General features: G+C 33.9%; 1 protein-coding gene across 1 annotated transcript in view; it reads left to right on the top strand.

Annotated features, from left to right (window-relative positions):
* Positions 1-12,569, top strand: part of KLHL1 (kelch like family member 1) — a 532,887-nt gene that overhangs the window by 435,636 nt on the left and 84,682 nt on the right. The gene's annotated exons all lie outside the window — the stretch shown is intronic.

The raw sequence follows: 12,569 nt of genomic DNA, 5'->3' as shown, positions 1-12,569 counted from the left end.
ACAGAAACAGCTCAGGAAAGAATGAAGTGGCTGGGCTAAAGTGGAAACATTGCTCAGTGTGGATGTGTCTGGTGGTGAAAGTAAAGTCCAATGATGCAAAAACAATATTGCATAGGAACCTGGAATGTTAGGTCTATGAATCAAGGTAAATTGGGCACAGTCAAGCAGGAGATGGCAAGAATGAACATCAACATTTTAGGAATCAGTGACCTAAAATGGACTAGAATGGGCAATTTTAATTCAGATGACCATTATGTCTACTATGGTGGGCAAGAATCTCTTAGAAGAAATGGAGTAGCCCTCATAATCAGAAGCGTCCAAGATGCAGTATTTAGGCACAAACTCAGAAATGACAGCATGATCTTACTCCAAGGCAAACCATTTAGCATCACAGTAATCCAAGTCTATGTCCCAACCACTAATGCTGAAGAAGATGAAGTTGAAGAGTTCTATGAATACCTATGATATCTTCTAGAACTAACACCTAATATGATACTCATATTATATTTATATATTTTTTTTATTTTATTTTTTAATTAAGGCTCATTCTCTCATTTTATGTACACAGATTAAAAGACATGCACACAAAAGTATCAGTTTAGTATCTGAGTGTCTGAAACTGTTAGCATGTTTGATTGTGAAAATTTCTATAGAAAGAATTTGAGGAAGGATTCAACCAAGTATTTCAGATTTGAAATACAGACATAGATTTAGATATAGGCAAATGAATAAGTATATGAATAGGTAAAGAAATTGACTAGATAGGTAGATAAAGTTCCGTGTTAATTTATATGAATTTCTTAATTTCATTGAGTGAAAAGGGAAAATGCTGATGGCGGTAAGTTTGTTATTTTCATATCAATGATTTAGGTATATTAAAATGATACAATTTGAATTAATAAATCAGGACCAAAAGTCTCTATGTTCTGTCATTTAAGGATTATCTGTTTTATAGGCTGGTATCCCATTTAGCCTTCCTAGCATGAAAACCATCTATGTATATAGACTCTAGGAACTTACTACCTAATATTCAGTTCAGTTCAGTAGCTCAGTCGTGTCCAACTCTTTGTGACCCCATGAATCGCAGCACGCCAAGCCTCCCTGTCCATCACCAACTCCCGGAGTTCACTCAGACTCACGTCCCTCGAGTCAGTGATGCTACGGATTCACAAACCATCAAGAATTCCTGGAATAATTCAGGGATTAAAAGAGAGAGAGAAAGATATATATAATGCAACTTCTCTGAAAACACAGACATGGTTCAATTTTAACTTAAAAAAATTAAAAAAATAACAAAATACCAAAAGCAAAAGGAACACAAATGTATTTGGTATTCTTTGCTAGTCACCAAAGATATTCAGTCTTGAAATAATCAGTTATATAAAAACAGGAAAAAGTATAAATTTTTTTTAAATTTAAGATGTTTGTTGAAATTAAATAGTAAATAGAATTTTGAAAAAAATAAAATTGCAATCTCTAAAAATCACTAAGAGGAAATAAATTAAAATTATGGCAAAACAGATGAGACAAATAAATAATCAGTATGATATTTTTATTCAGGGTAATTTATAAAAAATATTGAGAAAGTGAGAGAGAAAATAATAAATAATCTGAGAGAATTTCTCCAAAGTATAACACATGGCCTCTGCTGACCTGAAGTAAATAACCAGATATTTCTCTAACAAAGATGGGTTTACTGGGGCCAACAAAGAATTGCTATGGTGAGCTATGTGCAAGTTCCCACATAACAAATGAAGGAGAACTTTTTTATGGAGAGGAAAAGGAAGTTGGGAGGATGTCCCAATTTTAGCTAATTGAAATTCCTATTTGTCATTTTTTTTTTTTTTTACATTTTCCCCTTTAATTAAAAAAAAAAAAAATTAAATTCAGTGTTGGTCAAGACTCACATCTAGTTTCAGATACTTTTTGTCCCTAACATCAGGAAGGACTTTCCAAGGTGTACTCTCTTATGTCAGAAGAAAGTGCACTGATTGGAAAACTATTATGATCACATTCACGTAACAAAGAAGAGTTGAAATCACTTTCTGTCTTAAGTCCATATATTATCAAGATCATCATCATTGGAGCTCATCTGAAGCATTACATCATCATCATAAGTTTGGGAGACACATTTATGATAGGCCTCATCTTGATAGCTTGAAGTTGTCTCCTCAGATATTCTCTGCTTCAGTTGTAGAAAATGTTTACTTTCAGGGTACCAGATAATGTGCAGTTCCAGTCAGTGTTCAATACTTTCTTTAGGTGTATCATATGAATCAAAGAACCTTTTCCTTGAAATTTGTTGGCACAAGGGTTAGTTAGCAGTACCCAGAGAGTATGAAGAGAGTTTGGTATTTTCTAATTAATAAAATCTCCAGGTTGCAAGATGTAATGCTTAATGTCTTCATCTTGAGCACACTGTGAAAATATTTCTTTACCAGAACATGGTTATTTTTAATAGAAGTATTTATGCTTTTGCAATACGGGAGTATCTTTTATCAGTTGTGGATTAAAAGAAATAGAAAGCAAGTATATGAAACTTCCTGTGATTATCTCACAGGGTGAGAGTTTATAAATTCCCGAAGGAGTGAATCTGAAGTTTAGAAGGACCAACAGCAATGCTCTTGGTCAAGGTGTTTGGAGGGTCTCTACAAATCTTGCCAGTTGAGCCTTCATAATTTTGTTAATGCTTTGGACTTAATCAGAGGATTGAGGGTGGTAAGCAGAGGGAAATCGTTGCACAACAAGCCAAATGGGGCAGAATTATAGAAGTACCTGGCCAGGAAAATGGTTTCCTCTCTATGAAGTTTGAGAGGCATTCCTCCAGGTGTGGATAATATTTTCAAAAAGGATTTTTAACAGTAGAAGAAGGTCTGTAAGCAAGGGAAGGTTTCAGTCTAGTGTGAACACATGCAAACTACAACTAAAATATATTTATATCCATATGACCGAGGAAGTTGTATGAAATTCATTTGCCAGAACTCAAATGGTCCATTGGAAAGTTAAAAGTTTGGGAGCAGTACATACAGGTTTCCCCAGGTTGAATGTTGCACAGAGGAAACAAGTGAGGTAGGCACAGTTTGTAACATTTTAAAAATTTTCCCACCAATATTGATTCATGAGCACTCTTATTTTGTCAGTGGACCAGTTGTTTAATGCATGTACTGTTATTAGGATTGTAAATTTTAGAGTTCCTAGTAGGACTGAGTTGATATTTAGTCCAAACCAGAGTTTTCTCTTTTATGAAACTACTAATTGAATTTTCATTGGCTGAATCCTTGCCAGGAAAGAGATTGTCTTCCTGTTGGGCTCCTCTATTGACTTCCCTGGTGGTTCAGACAGTAAAGCGTCTGCCTACAATGCGGGAGACCCGGGTTCAGTCCCTGGGTCGGGAAGATCTCCTGGAGAAGGGAATGGCAAACCATTCCAGTATTCTTGCCACCCCACAGCCCCCCAAAAAGGGGCTCAAAGAAATATTTGATGTTCCCCTGGTGGCTCAGAGGTTAAAGCATCTACCTGCAATGCAGGAAACCTGTGTTCGATCCCTGGGTCGGGAAGATCCCTTGGAGAAGGAAATGGCAACCTACTCCATTATTCTTGCCTGGAGAATCCCATGGACGGAGGAGCCTGATGGGCTACAGTCCACGGGGTCACAAAGAGTTGGACACCACTGGGGAACTTCACTTTCTTCACTTTATTGTTACCAGGTGTGAGAGCTTCCCCTGCTGTTCTCTCAATTCTATTTTATTGAGGTTTTTATTTACTTAATTTTTCATACCACTAGAATGAGTAGTCCAGAGGGCAATCATAAAAATGAATGAAAAAAGAGCAAATTCACTCTATCTGTATCAAATTGCAGAATATCAAAGATAAAGAAATAATTACATATCTCCCAAAAAGGGAAATAACACACTTAAGCTAATGAGAACAATAGCCATGTATGAATAACAATGAAATAACTGCAATAAAATACCAAAATCCACAGAAAAGGAAGGATGACCAGATTGCTGTCAGGCTTCTTAATAGCAATGCATTGTCCACAGATAATGAAAGCATTCTTAAAACTTCTGATGCATAAAGGTTTTCAACTCATTTATGTCTCGCCAAACTACTCCTCATGCTATGGAAGGAGGAAAAAAAAAAAAAGACATCTTCAGACATTTTGATTCTGCTGATTTCAGCAAGGAAATGAACCTCAAAATCTATTCTTAAAACAATACTGAAAAAAGAAAGAGGCATCTTAAGAAAAAATAATCTAATTTTAGGATTCAAAGATTTCCTTCATTATCAGGAAAGATAGAGGATAAACACTTGTACTTTCACAGAGTTCTTGATCTCATGGGAGAAGTAGCTCATCAGATGTTCTCTTTGCCAAGAGCAAACACAGGGTTATTTCCCACCTGCAGACACTTAGTGAGTCCTAATATAACACTGGATTTTACTCCTATTTGTTACTAAGAAGTACGGTTCCACTTCTGGCCTGTTATGCTTGACTAAAGGAAAATTGCTGAAACCATCTGAGGATGCTTCATTTACAACTGAGGGTGAACTGGGGTGAAAGCACGGGGTATCTACATATATGCATCCAGAAATGCTCACCTGCCAAAAGAATAAAGCAAATGAAGTTTCATAAACTAGCCAGGGGAAATGTAAAGTTAAAATTAAAATATCAAGAAACAATTTTCAAAACAATGTCATGAATATAACTGAATAAAATTCTTGAATATAAGTATGAAGAAAAAGAACCCAAAGTGACATCTATTATCAGTGTTTACACTGACTTTTAGAATCTATACTTATAACAACAAGTAATGAATGGACTGAAGAAAATAGCAGCCTAATAAAACCTTGCATTTGTTTGTGATATGAACCATTAGTCTAGAAAATTTCATTTTTATCTGTCAGTTTTCATTGTCTTAGAAGGAGCACTTGCTTCAGCTTAGCCTCTGCTACTTTAATTATATCAGTATGTATCTGTCGTCTTCATGTCTCTTTTACTTAAAAAATAGCATTTGTCACAAAACTAAGAGGTCTACATTTCTTTAAAAGTTTGGCAATTTTCACAAGTAAATACAATTCAAAAGTGCCAGCTCACTTTTATATATCAGATTTTTAAAAAGACATTGTGAAAAGAAAAAATACATATACATATAATGGAGTAAGTTGACAATGTAAAAAAAAAAAAAATTCTCTTTTGATACTATATACCCAAATACATGTACACAAATATGTACACAGATCCACAATTTTAAATACATATGCATGTCTGATTCATAAAACAGGGAATGTTCTAATCATGATATGGTATATAACAAGAAGTTTTTAGAGCAAATAGCTACCATTTTTATTTAAAACTTTAATGTTTGAGTAAACAGAAATTTATAAGAACAGTTTTCTTATTACTTCAACAGATGTAATATAGACACAGACATGTGTATACAGCTTTAAATAACATTTTAGAGACTTTAATTTTTTTTCTTTTGAACTTTTAGTTTAGCAGTTCCTCTTGGAAATATCATGCCTAGAACATTAGTAATGCCAGCAAAAAAGAAGGAAAGGATAAAGAAAAGATAAGAAATAACAACAAACACCTTTTCAACAGAATGTGCACTTATAAACTGTGATTTATAAACTCTAAATATTAGTGAAATCCTCATTATATATTCAGTCTTTTGTGGTCCTATCAGCTGTTGAATTCCAAGCTTAGATATTCTCTGATCTCTTTCCACTGAATTATGTTTTTTTTTTTTAAATAAACTTTTATTGAAGATGTTTTAGTGCTAAGAATTCAATTAGTGTTGAGGATAAAGATATATGTAAGAGAGAAAATGACCTTCAATATTGTACACGCTATTTGTAAATACTAGTTGTGAATGCTCTCTTACAAATAAAAATCATTAATCCAGGCACAGAGATTCTGTGTTTGGTTTGTTATATAATATCTTATTCTATTACTCATTTCTGCAGTAAAATTTTATATCACAAATTGACTGGTCCTTAACATAATTCCCCTGCCATTTGTATATATCCTATCTCTTAAATCTGCCTGCAATTCAGGAGACCCCAGTTCAATTCCTGAGTCAGGAAGAGCCACTGGAGAAGGGATAGACTACCCATTCCAGTATTCTTGGGCTTCCCTGGTGGCTAGCTGGTAAAGAATCCTCCTGCAATGTGGGAGACCTGGGTTTGATCCCTGGTTAGAAAGATCCCCTCGAGAAGGGAAAGGCTACCCACTTCAGTATTCTGGCCTGGAGAATTCCATGGACTGTATAGTCACAAAGAGTTGGACACAACTGAGCAACTTTCAATAGTGTAAAAAATTTGTGAACTGAGTATGAAGAATTCTTTTTACTACACTGTACTCTGATAAAATGCTAAAGACTAATAGATTTTCTAGAACAGGTATCCCCAACCTCAAAATCTAACTCCTGATAATCTGAAGTAAGGCGTTTATGTAATAATACTAGAAATAAATTGCACAGTAATTGTAACCTTCTTGCATCATCCCTAAATGATCCCCCTCACCAATCCATAGAAAAACTATCTTTCATGAAACTTGTCCCTGGTGCCATTAAGGTTGGTGACTGCTGTGAGAACACTGACCCTTGAAACTAAGATTTAAATGCCAAGCTTCTTCATTATGAGAAACTTTGATAAATGTACTTGTTTGATCTAAGAGTCACAGTTTTAAGTTTCTCTGTGTGAGCAATTAGTGAGTTTTCTGTTTCAAGAACATTGTGGATAATGTGGCTAATTATGTTTCCTTCTATGAATTAAATGTTACAAGGTCTAGAATTAAACTTGCATTCTAAATGTAACAAACATGCATGCATTTCTTTGTAGCAATCTCATGTTGGGCTCTATTTTGTCTTTCTTTGACTGTTTTCCTATCATCTAATTTTACTAAAATATATCCATCCTTATTTCACATGTTTTTGGAATCACTTTAATTTTTCAATAATAAGATGAAGTATTAAGTTAAAGATAAGGCTAGAAGAACTGGTCTAGTTAAATAAAAGAAATTGTTTGTAAGAATGTTCATTTGTTAAGTTATTCCATAATTCAAGTAGCATTAAAATTGTACTACTACACGCTTATGTTAGAATAAAAAGATCAATGAAATATTATACTTAAAGATCTTACATCTGAGTAAGGAGACCAAAAATGTTAAAAGACAATTTAAACGAACTGCTGTAAGTATTAATACAATAAGTAAGAGTATTATGATCATATTCTTTTAAGTCAAAATGGGTAGGTTAGAAAGGATTCTAAAGAAAAGTGATGATGAAACTAACTATAGAGTATTAATAATCAGGCAAATTGAAGATGAAAAATAAAGTTCGGTCAACAAAACAAAATATGTAAAAATACCAATGTGAAAAAGAAGCATAGAATATTTGAGTAGCAAACCACAAGATTATTGAACACAAATTTTCTGGTGTTGGATTGTCTCATGGATATATTTTAAAATATAGCAAATATAATTTTCTTCATGTTTAATCTGCAGTATAAGAGATGTAGGAGCATACATAATATGATCGCCATAATCTCACTTATAATAATATTTAATTGGAATTTAAAATTTAATAGCAAAATATTTATTTTCAGGTAATTTTTTTGTGCATCATTGGCTTGGTATATTTGAATTTAGCTCAGATATCAAAAAATAAAAGGCATAAATTCACCTGATATCTTTTTCTCAGGTTAAATAGGAAATAAATGAAATGGGATTTTTAGAAAACATGAGTGCAGTTTGGTCACTCAGGTGAATCACAGAAAAATAGCTGTTAACAGAAAAGGAAAAGTATTAAATCAACTGCAGAAACTATACCACTTCAGATTTTGTTATTTTCATTATAACAGCTAATTTATTGCTTACTTTTGCTTTATCTGGGGAGATTATTTTATTTTAAAGTTTTCATATTTTATATTTTATCTTTTTTCATAAATATCTTCAACCTGAATGATCACATGAATTTTCCATGTTCCTATTTAAAATGCATGCTAAAATTACATTTAATAGAAAATGTCTTCATTTTTAATAATTTCCATCTCAATATGCTGGTAGTAATGGGACACTAGAGCAAGCAAAACCAAGAAAAAAAAAAGGTGTAGATTAATAGATATCTAAATCTAAAGAGTGGCTAAGACACTTCAAAATGCTATTTTGACACTTGAGAAAACAAGTTCAGAAAGAATAAGTAGGTTGCTGAAGTTTATTCAGTTTATTAATACTTTGGTTTCAAATTCTCCAGGAATTTGGGATTTGTTTTGTTCTGCTTTGCTACTTGCATTGATTTTCTACTTCACTCTGATTATTCGCACATTACTATTTCTAGAGTAAATCAAGTTTATTTTTCGCAGTATGATGAGTCCAGGGGTGAGCAAGGTTTTGTGAGTCTTAAAGATGAGGCTTTTCTTAAGAAATAAAAATATAATAGCTGCCTGAACACATTGCTAGAGCCATTTCATGGGCCTCAAAAGGAGCCTGGTGAGAGAGGACTGCTAAGCCTTAAGCTTCATCAGCCTCACAGGAATTCTTTTCTCAATGAGCAATATTACCAACATTTACTCGAAGATCATATTTTGCTTTAGTGAATACATAAGTCGATGTGTTTCTCTTTTTATGGAAATCACTAATGGCATTATTTTACATATGAATTCATATCGTATTCAAGAATATTGTTATTGTTTAATCACTAAGTCCTTTGTGACTCTTGTGACTCCACGAACTGTAGCCCTCCAGGCTTCCCTGTCCATTAGTTTTCCCAGGCAAGAATACTGGAGTGGCTTGCCATTTCCCTCTCCAAGCGAACTTTCCAACCCAGGGATCGAACCTGTGTCTCCTACTTTGGGACACAGATTCTTTACTGCTGAGCCACAAGGGAAGCCCATTCAAGAATATGTTAGTTAAGATGCTTGGAATGATTTCAATTTTTTTTGAATTTACCAAGGCTAGATTATGGTCCAGGATGTGATCTATCCTGGAGAAGTTTCCGTGTGTGCTTGAGAAAAAGGTGAAATTCATTGTTTTGGGGTAAAATGTCCTATAGATATCAATTAGCTCTAACTGGTCTATTGTATCATTTAAAGTTTGTGTTTCCTTGTTAATTTTCTGTTTAGTTGATCTATCCATAGGTGTGAGTGGGGTATTAAAACCTACCACTATTATTATGTCATTGTTAATTTCCCCTTTCATACTTGTTAACATTTGTCTTACATATTGCAGTGCTCCTATGTTGGGTGCATATATATTTATAATTGTTGTATCTTCTTTTTGGATTGATCCTTTGATCATTATGTAGTGTCCTTCTTTGTCTCTTTTCACAGCCTTTGTTTTAAAGTCTATTTTATCTGATATGAGTATTGCTACTCCTGCTTTCTTTTCATCTCTATTTGCATGGAATATCTTTTTCCAGCCTTTCACTTTCAGTCTGTATGTGTACCCTGTTTTGAGGTGGGTTTCTGACCACAATGCAGTAAGATTAGATCTCAATTACAGGAGAAAAACTATTAAAAATTCCAACATATGGAGGCTGAAAAACATGTTGCTGAATAACCAACAAATCACAGAAGAAATCAAAATATGCATAGAAACAAATGAAAATGAAAACGCAACAACCCAAAACCTGTGGGACACTGTAAAAGGAGTGCTAATGGGAAAGTTCATAGCAATATAGGCATACCTCAAGAAATAAGAAAAAAGTCAAATAAATAACCTAACTCTACACCTAAAGCAACTAGAAAAGGAAGAAATGAAGAAACCCAGGGTTAGTAGAAGGAAAGAAATCTTAAAAAATTAAGGCAGAAATAAATGCAAAAGAAACAAAAGAGACCATAGCAAAAATAAACAAAGCAAAAAGCTGGTTCTTTGAAAGGATAAATAAAATTGACAAACCACTAGGCAGACTCATCAAGAAACAAAGGGAGAAAAATCAAATCAATAAAATTAGAAATGAAAATGGAGAGATCACAACAGACAGCACAGAAATACAAAGGATCATTAGAGACTACTGCCAGCAATTATATGCCAATAAAATGGACAACTTGGAAGAAATGGACAAATTCTTAGAAAAGTACAACTTTCCAAAACTGAACCAGGAAGAAATAGAAAATCTTTTAACAAACCCATCACAAGCACGGAAATTGAAACTGTAATCAGATATCTTCCAGCAAACAAAAGCCCAGGTTCAGACAGCTTCACAGCTCAATTCTACCAAAAATTTAGAGAAGAGCTAACACCTATCCTACTCAAACTCTTCCAGAAAATTGCAGAGGAAGGTAAACTGCCAAACTGATTCTATGATGCTACCATCACCCTAATACCAAAACCTGACAAAGATGCCACAAAAAAAGAAAACTATAGGCCAATATCACTGATTAACATATATGCAAAAATCCTTTACAAAATTCTAGCAATCAGAATCCAACAACACATGAAAAAGCTCATACACCATGACCAAGTGGGCTTTATCCCAGGGATGCAAGGATTCTTCAATATCCACAAATCAATCAATGTAATTCACCACATTAACAAAGTGAAAACTAAAAGCCATATGATTACCTCAATAGATGCAGAGAAAGCCTTTGACAAAATTCAACATCCATTTAAAAACTCTCCAGAAAGCAGTAATAGAAGGAACATACATCAACATAATAAAAGCTATATATGACAAACCCACAGCAAACATTATCCTCAATGGTGAAAAAATGAAAGCATTTCCCCTAAAGTCAGGAAAAAGACAAGGGTGCCCACTCTCACCGCTACTATTCAACATAGTTTTGGAAGTTTTGACCACAGCAATCAGAGCAGAAAAAGAAATAAAAGGAATCCAGACTGGAAAAGAAGAAGTAAAACTCTCACTGTTTGCAGATGGCATGATCCTCTACATAGAAAACCCTAAAGACTCCACCAGAAAATTACTAGAGCTGATCAATGAATATAGTAAAGTTGCAGGATACAAAACCAACACACAGAAATCCTTTGCATTTCTGTACACTAATAATGAGAAAATAGAAAGAGAAATTAAGGAAACAATTTCATTCACCATTGCAATAAAAAGAATAAAATACTTAGGGATATACCTACCTAAAGAAACTAAAGACCTATATATAGAAAACTATAAAACACTGGTGAAAGAAATCAAAGAGGACACTAATAGATGGAGAAATATACCATGTTCATGAATCAACTCCTGTAGCTCAATTCCAGAAAAATAAATGACCCAATTAAAAAATGGGCCAAAGAACTATATAGACATTTCTCCAAAGAAGACATACAGATGGCTAACAAACATATGAAAAGATGCTCAACATCACTCATTATCAGAGAAATGCAAATCAAAACCACAGTGAAATACCATTGCATGCCAGTCAGAATGGCTGCGATTCAAAAGTCTACAAGCAATAAATTCTGGAGAGGGTGTGGAGAAAAGGGAACTCTCTTACACTGTTCAGGAATACAAATTAGTACAGCCACTATGGAGAACAGTGTGGAGATTCCCTAAAAAACTGGAAATAGAACTGCCTTATGACCCAGCAATCCCACTGCTAGGCCACGGAAACCAGAACTGAAAGAGACAAATGTACCCCAATGTTCATCGCAGCACTGTTTATGATAGCCAGGACATGGAATCAACCTATATGTCCATCAGCAGATGAATGGATAAGGAAGCTGTGGTACATATATACAATGGAGTATTACTCAGCCATTAAAAAGAATACATGTGAATCAGCTCTAATGAGGTGTATGAAACTGGAACCTATTATACAGAGTGAAGTAAGACAGAAAGAAAAACACCAATACAGTACACTAATGCATATATATGGAACTTAGAAAGATGGTAACGATAACCCTCTATGAGAGACAGCAAAAGAGACACAGATGTATGGAACAGACTCTTGGACTCTGTGGGAGACGGAGAGGGTGGGATGATTTGGGAGAATGGCATTGAAACATGTATAATATCATATAAGAAACGAATCGCCAGTCCATGTTCAATGCAGGATACAGGATGCTTGGGGCTGTTGCACTGGGATGACCCAGAGGGATGGTATAGGGAGGGAAGTGGGAGGGAGATTCAGGATGGGGAACATGTGTATACCCGTGGCGGATTCATGTTGATGTATGGCAAAACCAATACAATATTGTAAAGTAATTAGCCAATTAAAATAAATAAATTTAAATTAAAAAAAATAAAATGGATAACCAAAAATAAAATAAAATAATGCTTTACTATAACTAAAAAACGACTATATTAGTTAATAATTTTATAAAAAACTGTTTTCTTTTTTCATGTAATATACAGAAACTATAAGCATAGTAGCCTATACACTTCATTAATAAAATACTAAGACATATGCATGTTTGCATGTTTATGATGTTTATTAAAGTGACCAAATTGTTAAACTTTTTAAATCAGTCAAACCATTGTTTATACAAGTCTAGAGATTTGTGAAATACTAACAGTTAGCATGAGACCAAATATTTATTTTAAAAAACACTATCATAGCTAATGTTCTCACACTAAGAAAATGCCCCTATTTTTTATTTTATTAAGGGGATATTT

This window comes from Budorcas taxicolor, chromosome 12 (genome assembly GCF_023091745.1).
Source record: "Budorcas taxicolor isolate Tak-1 chromosome 12, Takin1.1, whole genome shotgun sequence".
Lineage (NCBI taxonomy): Eukaryota > Metazoa > Chordata > Mammalia > Artiodactyla > Bovidae > Budorcas > Budorcas taxicolor.
Note: the sequence above shows the minus strand (reverse complement) of the source record. Positions and strands in the feature narration are given on the sequence as shown.